The sequence below is a fragment of the Papio anubis genome, chromosome 15 (assembly GCF_008728515.1).
Source record: "Papio anubis isolate 15944 chromosome 15, Panubis1.0, whole genome shotgun sequence".
Lineage (NCBI taxonomy): Eukaryota > Metazoa > Chordata > Mammalia > Primates > Cercopithecidae > Papio > Papio anubis.
The window spans coordinates 77,640,914-77,657,204 of NC_044990.1; the positions used below are offsets into that span (position 1 = coordinate 77,640,914).

General features: G+C 44.2%; 1 pseudogene; it reads right to left on the reverse strand.

The window, feature by feature from the left end:
- Positions 1-8,440: 8,440 nt before the first annotated feature.
- Positions 8,441-11,820, reverse strand: LOC110741733 (annotated as a pseudogene).
- Between the last annotated feature and the right edge of the window lie 4,471 nt (positions 11,821-16,291).

Sequence of the window (16,291 nt, forward strand, 5' to 3'; positions counted from 1 at the left end):
GGGTATCCTGTTACAGCAGCACAAAATGGGCTAAGACAACCACCTAGCCACTATCTCAAACCTCTAATGCCCTTGCCAGGCCCTGGGTTTAGCCCCAGACCCCTCATTCCAGAATGAGCTGGTCTTTTGTTTCATCCAGAACATCGAAGCTGTTATGGGTGACCTCAAACATTGTCCCACCCCCACCACAATCTACAAACATTTCTGCAGCCAATTTCCTTTTGGTCAGCCTCAGAGGATAAAACATTTTTTTCCTCTTCCATTCCAAAATTTCCACAGGTCCTTTTGAGTCCAACCCACTCCCATGTCCTGTGGAGCTCAGCTCTGAGCTATCTGAGCTCATATCCTATCCCAATATTTTTTAGAGACAGGGTCTTGCTCAGTCACCCAGTCACCCAGGCTGGAGTGCAGTGGTGTGATCATGGCTCACTGCAGCCTCCACCACCTGGGCTCATGTGATCCTCCCACCTCAGCCTCCAGAGTAGCTGGGACCACAGACACACACCACCATGCCCAGCTGATTTTTAAATTTTTTGTAGAGGTGGGGTTTCACCATATTGCCCAGGCTTGTCTCAAACTCCTGGGCTCAAATAATCCGCCCACGCTGGCCTCCTAAAGTGCTAGGATTACAGGCGTGAGCAACCGGGGTCAGCCCTCTCCCAATTCTTAACATCCTTCTTTCCGTCATTTCCAGGAGAAGTGACTAAGGGCAGGTCAAAGCATTACTTCTCCCGCTCTGTCCTGCTGTGTTCACACTTGTCCCATGCACATCCACCCATGAAAGCTCTGCAATCCTAGCATCTGGCTTCCTGCCCAGCAGGAGGGAGGCAGGGAATTCCTGTTCAGTGGTGTCTGTCGAATGCAGAAGACATGCACAGGAGTTACTCATGTGAACCTGGAACATCTGGGGCAGGCCAGATGTTAATTTAGAGAGTTCATTTTGCCAAGGTTGAGGCTGCATCCATGATGCAGCTTAGGAAGTCCTGAGGACATGTGCCCAAGGTGGTCGGGGGACAGCTTGGTTTTTTACATTTAGGGAGACATGAGACATCCATCAATATATGTAAGAAGTACATTGGTTCGGTCTGGAAAGGCAGGACAACTTGAAGCAAAGACAGGAAGACCCCGGTAACAGACAGGTGAGACACAAAGGGTTGCATTCTTTGGAGTTTCTGATGAGCCTTTCCAAAGGAGGCAGATCAGATATGCATCTATCTCAGTGAGCAGAAGAGCGGCTTTGAATAGAATGGGAGGCAGGATTGCCCTAAGCACTTTCCAGCTGGAGTTTTCCTTAGTGATTTTAGCGGCCCAGGAGATTTTCCTTTCACATTTCTCACCTTTTTTTTTTTTTTTTTTTTTGAGATGGAGTCTTGCTCCATTGCCCAGGTTGGAGTGAAGTGGCGCAATCTCGGCTCACTGCAACCTCCGCCTCCCGGGTTCAAGCAATTCTCTTGTTTCAGCCTCCCGAGTACCTGGGACTACGGGTGTCCATGCCTGGCTAATTTTTGTATTTTTAGTAGAGATGGTGTTTCACCTTGTTGGTCGGGCTGGTCTCGAACTCCTAACTTCAGGTGATCCATACACCTCGGCTTCCCAAAGTGCTGAGATTACAGGTGTGAGCCACTGTGCCCGTCCTCCACCACTTTTCTTTTGTGAAATCTTTTGGAGAAAGCATTTTACAAAAAAATGAGTCTCTAGTCTCAGGCTTCATCTGATCTCTTACAGCTATGATGGTTTACTCCTAGATAGGTAGGTCCCAAAAGCTCATTTTTAGTAGGTTGTGAAGTCTCATGTTCTGTGAAGAGAAAATAGCAGGGAGGAGGGGAGAAAAAACAATAACAAACAAAAGAATAATCCTGGAAAAATTGATATAGGCCACATTACTCTGAAGTCCATACATTACTAGGCAAGTATGAAAGTGGCTTATGTATGTAAATAGGTTGCTGTTATTTTCTTCTGAAGTTCAAGTTGTCTGGCTTCAGTTCGCAAGGTTTTAAGAAAACACAGCTTAGTTTTCAGTGACTCTAAATTAGGAAAAATGGAAAAAAAAGAAGGAAAAGAAATTGAAAACATTATTTTAAGGACTTGTAGCCAAGAAAAATTAGAATTCAGTCCAAACTGTAGAAAATAATAAAAATTGAAAAAAACATTAGGCAGACTAGAATCTAACAACAGGTCTACTGTAGTTTTGAAACATAATTTTTCTCTCTTCAGTTTCCCATTTTTACTAAAGACAAATCATGGTAGGACTGGCTTGCTTTTTTATACTTGGCCTAATTATTTATATACAGTGCAGCAAGAATAATTATTTTTTACATAGGCTTTTAAATTGGCTTTGATGGAACTTTCTTCCATAGGAGGAATAGCAGATAACACTTTTTAAAAGCCAAGCCCAGCCATAGATTTGTGCCATCAAATATCTATGAGTTGGGTGAATTTCCTCTCCTCTTGAGGTTCCAACATAAACCTGGGGCTTCTGTGCCTGTCAGAAAGTGAATTCTTTACTTACACAGGTCAGAAACCCTGTATAGGGACTGTGTACCCAAAATATGAGGCCAGTTTTTCCAAAGGTTTTATTGGCTCCACAAGTCAAGTTTCATTCCTTAAAGGAAATCACACCATTCCAGTCAAAGCCTTGGTAAAATAACCAATTTCTCCAATTGTATCCTATTGCAAAAGAAAACAGATTCTTACGACACTTATGCAAATAACTATATTGCCATAAATTAAGAATATTCACAAATAGTTTCCAAATTCTGGAGAAACCAGATAGAAACAAATATGCTACAAATTTTGTTAACAGTATACTTTACTCAATTGTTAAAAGCTGTAAATAGCTTTTTGTAACTCTGAAAAACAAAACAAAGTATTAGCAATGTTTTAAGCAAAAAGGTCAAAAAGATTAATTTAGTTTTCTGTTGGTTCAGTTAATTCAGTTAACTCCTGTTCTGTTTGATAGTCATGAACGTTCCAGCTCTCCATGAGAGTTCTGAAAGTTTATTCTTGTATTCCAATGTCACAATTTCCAAAGTTATCAGAAAACCTGCATTTAAGTGCACCTGTTAGTCCTATAACTGATTATAAACCCACATTTTAAAGAGGGTTTAAAACAAGATAAAACAAGAGAATTGTCTGTGGATAAAAAAAAAGTTTTAAGGCAGCCATAGTTAAAAGACACAATTGACAAGGAAATGTGCTACCTCTGTGACACACAATAATTTTAACAATTATGACTATTACTGATAATGTACACTAAGGTATATCAGAAATACAGGAGTGTCCCATAATTTTGGAACACATATCAGTAACATATTTATACAAATACAGTCCAAAGAAAACCAAACACCATTTCGTATTTGACAACGCTTCCTGTATAATTTTTATACCAAAATAAGGCAAATTACGACATTTTTGGACTTAGGGAAACTAATGTCTTAAAGGATTAATTAGGTTAGAAAAATACATAATTTATAATTTGATTTTGGGAAGTTTGTCAAATATAAAAGGTTTAAAACACTTGATGTTACAAAATAGGATTACAGGTCATTGTAAGGTCATTTATTTCACCAAAGTGATAATTCAAGCATTTCAGAAAAAGCAAAAACCTTCATCCTTTGAGAGAGGAGACTTAATTTTCTAAAGAAGAAGCTCTAATAAAAACAGCATGAAGCAAATTACATTTGTGTTTCAAAATTTTGTAAGCAATCTACAAAATTTAACCTTGATTATAAAATATAACTTCCGTAAGCCTTTTATAACCTTTATTAAGAAGTTGGTTAATGCTTCAAGAAAACCTTGTTAAACTGAGACAGGAGTCCATATACTGGTTTTGCATTAGTGTGCCGTTGACATTAATAATTAATTTATAGAGAAACAGAACTTATTTTATCTTTCAAAATCAGCCGTTACAATCTTATGTGCCCACCTCTTCTGTGATAGTCCCTGGGCCCTGAGGAGTTGAATAGCTTTAATTTCTTACCCTGTGTCTCAGGAATGCAGTTTGTTTTGATTGGCATCTTCTATGGGGCCTGAAGATGAGGCTTTTATTACTATGTTTAAGATTTAGCAGGACTTCATGTCCTTTTTAGACCCAGGAGTTACAGCCCTGAAACTCAATGTAACAAGGATTTTAAAAGTACATACAGGAAGATACATGGATGTAATAACCTTAATTAAAAAAAAAAAATTTATCTCTGTTTTTTTTCATAAGCAAACCAAAACTTAATAATATGACAACTTGATTATATAAAAGTTTTTGGGCTGGGCATGGTGGCTCACGCCTGTAATCCCAGCACTTTGGGAGGCCGAGGTGGGCGGATCACAAGGTCAGGAGATCAAGATCATCCTGGCTAACACGGTGAAACCCCGTCTCTACTAAAAATACAAAAAATCAGCCGGGCATAGTGGCAGGCGCCTGCAGTCCCAGCTACTTGGGAGGCTGAGGCAGGGGAATGGCGTGAACCCGGGAGGCAGAGCTTGCAGTGAGCCGAGATGTGGTGGCACATGCCTGTAGTCCCAGCTACTCTGGAGGCTGAGGCAGGACAATCACTTGAACCTGGGAGGTGGAGGTTGCAGTGAGCCGAGATCGTGTCACTGCACTCCAGCCTTGGCAACAGAGTGAGACTCTGTCTCAAAAAAAAAAATTAAACTACACTCTCCTTAAAAACCTAAGTGTAGCCTCTGTTGCAATAACTATTTTAGTAAAAAAAAACAAAACAAAATTCAGTCAAATGAGAAGAAAAAGAAAAACAAAACTTTTGCTCAAAAAAAGGACAATGTCTTAGAAGAGAAAAAAAAAAAAAAAAACCCAAAAACATGAAGGCCTTTCAAATACAAACATGCACACATGCACACACACACGTTAGACACACGTTAGATGTTACCCTTTTAATTAAGCTGACCTTTTTTTTTTTTTTTTTTTTTTTTTTTTTGAGACGGAGTCTCGCTCTGTCGCCCAGGCGGGAGTGCAGTGGCCAGATCTCAGCTCACTGCAAGCTCCGCCTCCCGGGTTTACGCCATTCTCCTGCATCAGCCTCCTGAGTAGCTGGGACTACAGGCGCCCGCCACCTCGCCCGGCTAGTTTTTTGTATTTTTTAGTAGATACGGGGTTTCCCCGTGCTAGCCAGGATGGTCTCGATCTCCTGACCTTGTGATCCGCCCGTCTCGGCCTCCCAAAGTGCTGGGATTACAGGCTTGAGCCACCGCGCCCGGCCTTAAGCTGACTTTTAACCATTGAGTTCCTTTAAAAAAATTTTTTTAAATCTTTTTACCATATTTCAGCTAGGACAGAATGCTGCTAGACTAACAATGATCACACAAGTTATACAGTTTCTGAGTGTTCTTTGTGAAAGCAGAAATTAACACCGGCTGGTTGTTAAGTGCTAACTTCAGTCATTTAAAAGGAAATTGCAAGACAATCTCAAACCAGTCTCTTACCTAGTGGTGGGTCTCAGGCTATAGACTACTCTCTGCCATTCTAGGAGCAGGAGAAAAAACTCATCTTCCCTGTTGGAAGGCAGTTCAAACTCCATGTAAGAGTTACCTGCCTTCCGTCATCATAGAAGCAGAAAAACTTGCCTTCCTGTTAGAAGCAAGTAAAACTGAAAAAAAAAAAAAAAAAACAAAAGAGGAGTTGTACAGCAAAATGAACTTTAGATCTCTACCAAATTTTAAGAGATCAAGGATTCTCTGGAGGGAGTGCTCTCAAACCTCAGCAAATTGTCCTATCGGCTTGAGCCATAAAGTTAGCTCATGCTGGTACCAAGCACCAATAGATTTGTCAAAGGTCAGGGGCACCTCCACTCAGAATCCCCTCGTGGTTACCAAAATGTGAACGCAGAACATCTGAGATAGGTCTCAGTTAACTTAGAAAGTTTATTTTGCCAACGTTGAGGACGCACCTGTGACACAGCCTCAGGAAGTCCTGACGACATATGCCCAAGGTGGTCAAGGCACAGCTTAGTTTTATACATTTAGGGAGACATGAGACAACAATCAATATATGTAAGAAGTACATTGGTTCCATCTGGAAAGGCGGGACAACTTGAAGCAAAGGCAAGAAGACTCAAAAAGGGGAGGGAGCTCCCAGGTCACAGATGGGTGATACACAAACAGTTACATTCTTTCAAGTTTCTGATCAGCTTTTCCAAAGAAGGCAAATCAAATATGCATCTATCTCAGTGAGCAGAGGAGTGACTTTGAATAGAATAGGAGGCAGGTGGCCAGGTGCAATGCTTCACACCTATAATCCTAGCACTTTGGGAGGCCGAGGTGGGCAGATCACGAGGTCAGGAGTTCTAGACCAGCCTGACCAATATGGTGGAACGCTGTCTGTACTAAAAATACAAAAATTAGCCATGTGTGGTGGCACATACCTGTCATCCCAGCTACTCAGGAGGCTGAGGCAGGAGAATCGTTTAAACCCAGGAGGCGGGGATTGCAGTGAGTGGTGATCACGCCACTGCACACCAGCCTGGGCCACAGAGCGACACTCTTTCTCCAAAAAAAAAAAAAAAAAAAAAATAGTAGATCAATACTGGTTCCTTAATATACCATACTTTATACATTAAATATACCATACTTTATACCATACCTTAATATACCTTAATACAAATATACCATACTTATGTAAGATGTTAATAAAAGGGGAAACTGGGTATGGGGTTTATGGAAAAATATTTGTACTGTCTCTTCAATTTTTCTGTAAATCTAAAACTGCTCTAAAAGTAAAGCCTATTACCTATTAAAATTTTTTTAGCCGACTGTGGTGGCTCACGCCTGTAATCCCAGCACTTTGTGAGACTGAGGCAGGCGGATCACATGAGGTCGGGAGTTCAAGACCAGTCTGGCCAACATGGAGAAACTAGGTCTCTAATAAAATACAAAATTAGCTGGGTGTGGTGGTGCATGCCTGTAATCCCAGCTACTGCGGAGGCTAAGACAGGAGAATCGCTTGAACCCGGGAGGCAAATGTGGTGTGAGCCAAGATCGTGCCATTGCACTCCAGCCTGGGCAACAAGAGCAAAACTCCATCTCAAAAAAAAAAAAAAAAAAAAAATTTTTTTTAAAATGTAGACTCCTGGGCCTCCCTTCAGAATCTCAGGTAATGAGCCCCAGGACTGCACTTTAAACAAGTGTCTCAGAAGGTTCTTGTGCACCCTGAAGTTTGAACACCATCTTAAGAATCTCAGCTGGGTGCAGTGGCTCACGCCTATAATCCCAGCACTTTGGGAGACTGAGGTGGGTGGATCGCCTGAGGTCAGGAGTTCAAGATCAGCCTGACCAACACGATGGAACCCTGTCTCTACTAAAAACACAAAAATTAGCTGGGCGTGATGGCGGGTGCCTGTAATCCCAGCTACTAGGGAGGCTGAGGCAGGAGAAACACAAGACTTGAACTCGAGAGGCAGAGGTTGCAGTGAGACAAGATCACGCCATTGCGCTCCAGCCTGGACAACAAAAGCCAAAACTCCATCTTAAAAAAAAAAAAAAAAAGAAAAGAGAATCTCTGCTCAGAGTTAAGTTAGAAAGAATTGTTGCTGGCCGGGCGCAGTGGCTCATGCCCGCAATCCCAGCACTTTGGGAGGCTGAGGTGGGCAGATCACGAGGTCAAAAGATCGAGACCATCCTGGCCAACATGGTGAAACCCCATCTCTACCAAAAATACAAAAATTAGCTGGGCGTGGTGGTGCAGGCCTGTAGTCCCAGCTATACGGGAGGCTGAGGTAGGAGAATTACTTGAATCTGGGAGTGGGAGGTTGCAGGGAGCCGAGATCACACCACTGCACCACTCCAGCCTGGCAACAGAGTGAGCCTCTGTCGAGACAGAAAAAAAAAAGAAAAAAGAAAAAGAAAAGCATTGTTGGTTACACAGTGGATGTGTGCTTATCTGTCTGCTGCAGGCCTTCCGTGGCGTTGTTTTGATTGCCCTATGTATATATCCACAGGAGCCAGCACTGAAGAATTGGGAGGTTCTTCAGCACAGTCCACACTCTGGGCTGCCTTTCTACAGCTCTCCATTCCCTGTGTTCCAGCACAGGGCTCAGGTGTGGCTCAACTCCAGGGACAGTAATGTGCCTGTCAGTTCAGCACAGCGTGCACTCTTCTCCGTTGCTCCTAACACTGAGGGACTGTCATGACCATGTCTATATTGTTCAAGTGTTGAACAAACCCGTGCTCTGTATCTGCATCACTATCAAAAGTGGAAAAATGCAAGATAAATCAAATGAGCCTGGGCCGGGCGCAGTGGCTCATGCCTGTACATTGGGAGGCCGAGGTGGGCGGATCACCCGAGGTCAGGAATTTGAGACCAGCCTGACTAACATGGAGAAACCCCGTCTCTACCAAAAATACAAAAATTAGCTGGGTGTGGTAGCGCATGCCTGTAATCCCAGCTACTAGGGAGGCTGAGGCAGGGGAATTGCTTGAACCCAGGGAGTGGAGGTTGCAGAGAGCTGAGATCATGCCACTGCACACCAGCCTGGGTGACAGGGCGAGGCTCTGTCTCAAAAAAAATCAAGGGAGCCTGTGTTTCTAGAATCTGGGAGATGGCACACCTTTAGTTGTGTAGGTGGAGACTATTACTAGGTGACGAGCATGAAAGCGAAATGCATGTGCTGACTGATTGCACCAGCCTGCTTCCCTCCTCGATGGCGTCTGTGGACCTCTGAGTGCGCCAACCCCCATTTGGACCTCAGAGCAGTGAGGTGCTGCAGTGATGATCAGGCCATAGGTGGATGTGGAAGGAAGAAGGTGGGAGAATGACTTCTTCCCCTCTATTTTATCAGCCCCTGGAAACGCCACGGAGAGTAGCTCGACTCCCTAGAGAATTGGGATCCTGACGGAGCTAAGCCAGAAGCTGACTTCTTGGACAATCACACTGTTCTGGTTCTTTATTCTTAATTGCTACTTTAGGAACAAACTGTCTCATGAGTGTTCTGGCAGAAACAGACAGACTTGATTTTCAGGACTGTCTTTTCTTCTTTGCCAATGTTCAGAGTATGATTACTAAAATGGTGATATGAACAGTAGCAAGTTCTTACTGTAGGCAGTACTTCTCATAGCTTTCACTCATCACATACATGGGGGCATCAGCAGAGGGGGCAGTGATGATGACCCTTTTGGCCTCCTCATCTAAGTGATCCCCAGCCTTCTCTATGGTGGCAAAGATGCCGGTGGACACCACAACATAATCAGTGCTGGCATGGCCCCACTTGATTTGGGTGGGATCTCATTCCTGCGAGATGGTGATGGGATTGTCATTGATAGCAGGCTTCCCGTTCTCGGCGTTGACGGTGCCATGGAAATCGCCATGGGAGGAATCATACTGGAACATGTAGACCATGTAGTTGAGGTCATTGATGGTGACAATATCCACTTTGCCAGAGTTGGTAGCCCTGGTGACCAGGCCCCCAATGTGGCCAAATCTGTTTTTTCTGGCCTTAACCTTCACCATGGTGTCTGAGGCATGCAGCCGGCACTGCGCAAAAAGATGTGGCTGTCTTGTCAAACAGGAGCAGAGACCCAGAATAATTATTTAAATGATACCTTTTATCTTGAGAATTCAGGTGGATTTTTTTTCCTTCTCAATACAACCTGTGGGTTAATTAGCAGATTGTGTTAGAGTCTCTTTTCCTTTCCTTTAGAAGTCAGGAGTCAGGGACCAGACCTTGTAAGTTGTCATCACAAAAAGTTACTGATCAATGAATGCTATCCCTCTATTTTAGAGGTAGAGTCTCATATACCATTTAAACTCCACGATGTAAAGATAATATGGAAAATTGGAGAGGATTCAAAAACATTAGAATTACCAAAGGGTTGGAAAGTTACAGAAATATTTCGTCTGCAGTAGAAAAGGCTGAAAGGTGTTTGCAAAATTCACTTCAAATAGATGAATAAACGAATCAAGAGGATATTGAGCAGATGTTTTGGTTTTGTGGCTGACGGAGTGGATTTGGTTAAGGCCGTTGCACAGAGCAACTGCAAGGGACTAAAACTGAAGAGCCTCCGTACCAGGGATCAGGGCTGCACCCAACAGTGGGAGGGTTTTAGTTGGAAGAATGGATGGCGCACAAAGGGAGTGGTTTATTAAAGGAAACCCACCCAGATGGACACGTGGACATCAGAACTATCTAAAACTAGTGTCAGGATCCCACCATTCCTGTGCACATTCCTCCCGTCTTAGAGTCAGGCTTCCTTGTGCAGGGTCCACCTGAGTCCCACTCTGTCCCCCTATTGTGTTTGCAGAGGGCAAACCCTCCTAAACCTGCTGGCTCAGAAAACCCAAGAAGTTATTATTTTGTGTCTTTTTGGGCATTGGTGGGGATACTCATTAATAAATTCTCTTCTAAACAAATACTCCATCCCTAGCAGGCAGAAGGATATAAACATTTGGCAGATCAGCGCAATGATCTCACTTTAACATCTTAACCAACCCCAGCTTCTACAAATAGATGATATCATTGTAGCAATATAGAGGAGACTCTGCCAGCAGACTTTCTGAGACTCTCCTGGAACATAATTTGTCTTACAACAGTTTTGGAAATCCCTTGGCCATACTAGGGGGAGGGGTAGAGGGGAAGGAGAAAGATGGGGTCCCAGGGTAAGAGGATAAGGAGATTAGGCAATTTGGCCTCACTTCCTTCTTTCCACTTGAAGGAGCCTCTGTAAAAGCTGAGGGTGCACCCACAACCTGGGAAAGGTGCAACCGGCCACGGACCCGGTGACAGGAGTGTCAGCAAACCACAGAGCGTGGCGGAGGGGGAGGGCAGCCAGACTAAATGTCCAGTGTTTGTAAAGTCTCCACTTGTGCACAGTAACATCCTAAGCCTTCACATTCACTCACCATTCACTCGCCGACTCACCCAGAGCAACGTCCAGTCCTGCAAGCTCCATCCATGGTGATGGATGGCGATGGGCCATTTCCCCAATGCAGAAAGCAGATTCAAGAAGATTCAGCAAAACATAGCAAGACACTTGCCCTCTGCAGGTGGACCGTTTTTAATCTTTTTATATCATATTTTTACTGCACCTTTTCTGTATTTAGATACACACATACTTACCATCGTGTTACAATTGCCTACAGCATTCAGTACAGGCCCATGTTGTACAGGTTTATGGCTTGGGAGCAATGGGTTAAATCATATAGCCTAGGTGTGTGGTAGGTTACAGCCTCCAGGTTTGTGTAAGTACACTCTGATGTTTACATGGTAACAAAAATATCCTGCCTGGGACCAGAGGCAGGAGAATAGGGACATTAGGAAATTGAGCCTTACTGCCTTCTTTTCACTTGTAGGAGATGCTACTGGTGTCCCAACCGCATTCTCTTTGCCCACCCTGGAAGTACCTAGTGCTACAGTGGCAATTCTCATATAAGAACCCAGGTCCCTCTGCCTGAGGGCTTTCTCTGGATACAGGGGTGTGCTTGGCCCATGCATAGAGCAGGCTGCAAGTGCCCAGGGGCTTATAACCCCCAGGAGAATCTCCTACTTGTATCTGAAACTTTTGTCTCAGAGTCTGCTTCTGGAGAGACCCAAATTGAAACAGATGGCAATAATATGAAATATTTTTAAGAATTTGAGTGATGAAGTTTAATGAAGTTCTAATTCTTTTAAAAAGTATGTCAAATGTTCCGTTACATTTTGTTACTTTTGCAGTAATTGTTCCACTTCACTGAAATCCTTTTCACCCAAATATGCAGCTGGAAATACTATAATTAATAACACAGCTCCCATTTTAAAGGAAGGCAAGGCTGGGCATGGTGGCTCATGCCTGTAGTCCCAGCCTGTAATCCCAGCACTCTGGGGGGCCTTAGCAGGAGGATCACTGAGCCCAGGAGTTCGAGACCAGTGTGGGCAACATAGTGAGACCCTGTCTCTACAACAAATAAGATAATTAGCTGGGTGTGGAAGCATGCACCCTGTAGTCCTAGCTACTTGGGAGGCTGAGGCAGGAGGATTGCTTGAGCCCAGCAGGTCGGGCTGCACTGAACCATGATCATGCCCCTGCACTCCAGCCTAGGTGACGAAGTGAGACCCTGTCTAAATATATATAGGTATATATCCCACAGTTTTGGAGGCTGGGAAGTCCAAGATCAAAGCACCAGCAGATTCGGTGTCTGATGAGGGCTGGCTCTTTGTTTCCAGCTGTGCCTTCACATGGTGGGAGCACAAAACAAGTGCCCTCAGGCTTCTTTTATAAGGGCACTGATCCTGTTCATGAGAGCTCTGCCCTCATGACCTAATCACCTTCCAGATGACCCACCTACCAGCACCACTGTACAGTGGGTTACATTGCAACATATGCATTCTGGGGGACACAAGCATTCAGACCAGAGCAACATGTAAAATGGGATAGGCTCCGGACCTGAAAGAATACCAACAGGCTTTTCACCCAAATAATAAGCATGTGGCAAGACAGTCAAAAGGTGGTTAGAATCGAGAACAATCTGGTTTTTGTGCAGCATTGCGTCTGCCACTATTGGACCTCATGTAGTATCTCCCAATTCATTGTCGACAACCAAAAATACCGTGAGTTTCCAAACTGCTCCCTGTTGAGTAAACGTCCATTGTGAATACTATCGGATCATTGAAAAGATTTAACTACCCTTTTCAAAGATTCCAGACCCACTTTCTTTTTTTTATCTTTTTCTTAGAGAAGGGGTCTCACTCTATGCCCAGGTTGGAGTGCAGTGGTGCGATTATGGCTCACTGCAGCTTTGAATTCCTGGGTTCAAGCTATCCTCCTGCCTCAGCCACCCAAGTAGCTGAGACTACAGATGCACACAACCACGCCTGGCTAGTTTTTAAAATTTTTTGTTTGTAGAGGTGACGCCTCCCTATGCTTCCCAGGCTGGTCTCAAACTCCTGGCCTCAAGGGATCCTCCTACCTCAGCCTCCAAAATTCTGGGATTACAGGTGTGAGCCACTGCCCAGCTCCATTTTCTAATAAGTATTAGTTTCATATGTATTATATGTTGAAAGTGGATTTGAAGCAGTGCAAAGTGCATTTGAAGCCTATTTTATCCAAGGATTGACCACCAACCCTAGTGATTATCTACTGATTTCCCCAGAAGGCTGCTGCAGAGAATCTCTGGAGATTTGGAGAGGGACTTCTCAGCCACAAAGTGGAACAGGATATCTCCTCTATGCTGTGGGGACAGTAGACACCATTTGTATGCAGCTCGATACTTTGGAAGTTTGTGATTCTTTTTTGTTGTTGTTTTTCGCCTTCTCTACTACTCAGTAATTTGTAGGAAGAATTTCAGTGTATCTCAGCTATTCAGAAGGAGCACTGTACTAAAGGCAGGTGAAAGCAAGGGGAAGGTGGTTGTTCAGGATACTTGGCCAACCATCTTCCCTCCTGCCTGAAAAAGACCCTCTCCTTTGACTAAAACTCCAGTCAGGATTCTCTGAGTTCTCTGCTTGACTAGGCCCAATCTTGGGCTTTTCTCTTTGTCCTTGCAGAGCCTATTGTGAGCAAGAATCCTGCTAAGTGGGTCTAGTGAAAAGCCCCTACTCTTGGTTGATCACCCTTGATATCTGGTCACCCTAGTCTGCTTTCAGCGGGAATCCTATCAGGTCTGTTTAGACAGAAACCCCCTTATCCTTGGGGCTTCCTCTTAGTAATTTTCCATGCGCTGCTTTCCACACTGCTCCTTGATTATAAATCCCCACATGTCCTTGGCAGAGTTGGTGTTGAGTTCAATTTCTCCCCACTGCAAGGCCCTGCAGTGCCCCTCTACCTATCACCATGGCCCCCTGGAATGGAAGTCTGCTTTACCATCTAATATGGTTTGGCTGTGTCCTCACCCAAATCTCATCTTGAATTGTAATCCCCAGGTGTCTAGGGAGAGACCTGGTGGGAGGTGACTGGACATGGGATAACAACAACAACCATGTTGCTCCCACGATAGTGAGTACTCACCAGATCTGATGGTTTTACAAGGGGCTTCTCCCCCTTCACTCGGCACTTCTCTCTCCTGCCACCTTGTGAAGGACTTGTTTGCTTCCCCTTCTGCCATGACTGCAAGTTTCCTCAGGCCTCCCCAGCCATGTGGAACTGTGAGTTAATTAAAACTCTTTCCTTTATAAATTACCCAGTCTTGGCCGGGTGTGGTGGCTCACATCTGCAATCCCAGCACTGTGGGGGGCCGAGGCGGGTGGATCACCTGAGGTCAGGAGTTCGAGACCAGCCTGGCCAACATAGTGAAACCCTGTCTCTACTAAAAATACAAAATTAGCTGGATGTGGTGGCGGGCACCTGTAATCCCAGTTACTGGGGAGGCTGAGGCAGGAGAATCACTTGAACCCGAGAGGCGGAGGTTGCAGTGAGCTGAGATCGTGCCAGTGTACTCCAGCCTGGGCAACAAGAGTGAGACTCCATCTCAAAAAAATAAAAAAATAGGCTGGGCATGGTGGCTCATGCCTGTAATCCCAGCACTTTGGGAGGCCAAGGTGGGTGGATCATGAGGTCAGGAGATCGAGACCATCCTGGCTAACACAGTGAAACCCCGTCTCTACTAAAAAAATGCAAAAAAAAAATTAGCCGAGTGTGATGGCGGGCACCTGTAGTCCCAGCTACTCAGGAGGCTGAGGCAGGAGAATGGCGTGAACCCGGGAGGTGGAGCTTGCAGTAAGACGAGTTTGTGCCACTGCGCTCCAGCCTGGGCGAAACAGCGAGACTCCGTCTCAATAAATAAATAAATAAATAAATAAATAAATAAAATAAAATAAATAAATAAATTACCCAGTCTTGGGTATTTATAGCAGTGTAAGAACAGACTATTGCACCACACTGAACAAGTGTCATGAATAATTTTTTCTTTAACCTTACCCACTTGGAGATTTTCCTGATGCTAAGACCTCAGAAATGCTGTTTTTACTGAAGGAAGACAATAGCTTCACATCAAAATGAGCAGGATACAACATTTTGTAAGACACATTCCCTGTTTTTTATGGGCTCACCCATTCACAGTAGAAGACAGAAACCCAATAACAGAGACACTGGCCTAAGTATGATAAGGCAGGTGTGCATCAAGCATGATGCCAGCACAAAAGAGGGGATACCTACTTCTGCCATTACAGTTTGGAAGAGGTATCATTTCAGTTGATATTGTGCAAAGTATTTTACCCGGCAGAGGGAGTGGGTAACTTATCCACTCAATGATGTTCTTAAAGTACCTAGGTAGGAGTGATAGGCAGCAAATGATTATTTTAATGTGTATGTCCACACACTGTTATGTGTAAATAGCCTTATTAATTTGATTGTAAATAAAAGGTTGAGTAATAATAAAAATGAAATCACCAAATTCTATAAATTTGACCTCAAAATATGCTGTAAGTTCTGATATTATTCATACTTTACCTGGGAAGGCAGAGCGGTTACCTAGGAAGGTGAGCTGTGGAAGTCCGCTGTAGATTGGGATACCTGATCTCATGATGAGTCAGGCTTACCCTGACTCCTGGGTCTCTCTGGTGGAGACAGCCCTTCACCTCTGCAAAGCTTATCCACATGTCCGGTGATTTCCTTATAGTGTACGTAGCTTCTAAGGTTTACAAACGTACTCCTATTTCCCCAATGTAGAAAGCATATTCAAAAACAGGTTCAACAAAACATAGCAAGGCAACAGGTGATTCCTAGGGATCAACAGAATGAGTTCTTTTAATAAAATCTAGAGAAAAGGTGGAAATATCGGCCAGGGTAACAGAAATGGTATGCACCAGGAGTTCCAGGAATTCACAGTAAAGGTCAGATGAGTCACACGGCTGTAGGGTTTCCTCCACCTCTGCACTACTGACAATCTGGGCGGGGTAACTCTTTACTGTGGGAAGGAGTTGGAGGAGGCTGGCCCCGTATTGCTGGCTGTTTGGCAGTACCCCTGGCCTCAGCCCATTAGATGCAAGTAGCATCCTCCCCCACCACGTTGTGACACCCAAAAATGTCTCCAGATATTGTCCCCTGGAGGTCAAAATTGTCCCCCGAGAATCACTACATTAGTGCATCTCAGACTTTAAGGTACGCACAAATTTCCTGGGGTGTCTTGTGAAACACCAGTTCTGCTTTAACAGGTCTAGGGTAGGGCTTGGCACTGACTAGTGTAAACAAAATCCCACGTGAGGCTGAAGCCGCCTGCCCACAGACCACACTTGCTCCTTAGAAGACAAATCTGCAGCCACCAGTTGGCATGTTCAGGTCCTCAGGATACAGAGTAGATGTACAATCAAGGTATGGATCACTGCAGATACTTACGAGCAGAGTCTGGATGCCATACCATCTTGCATTTAGTTGCAAA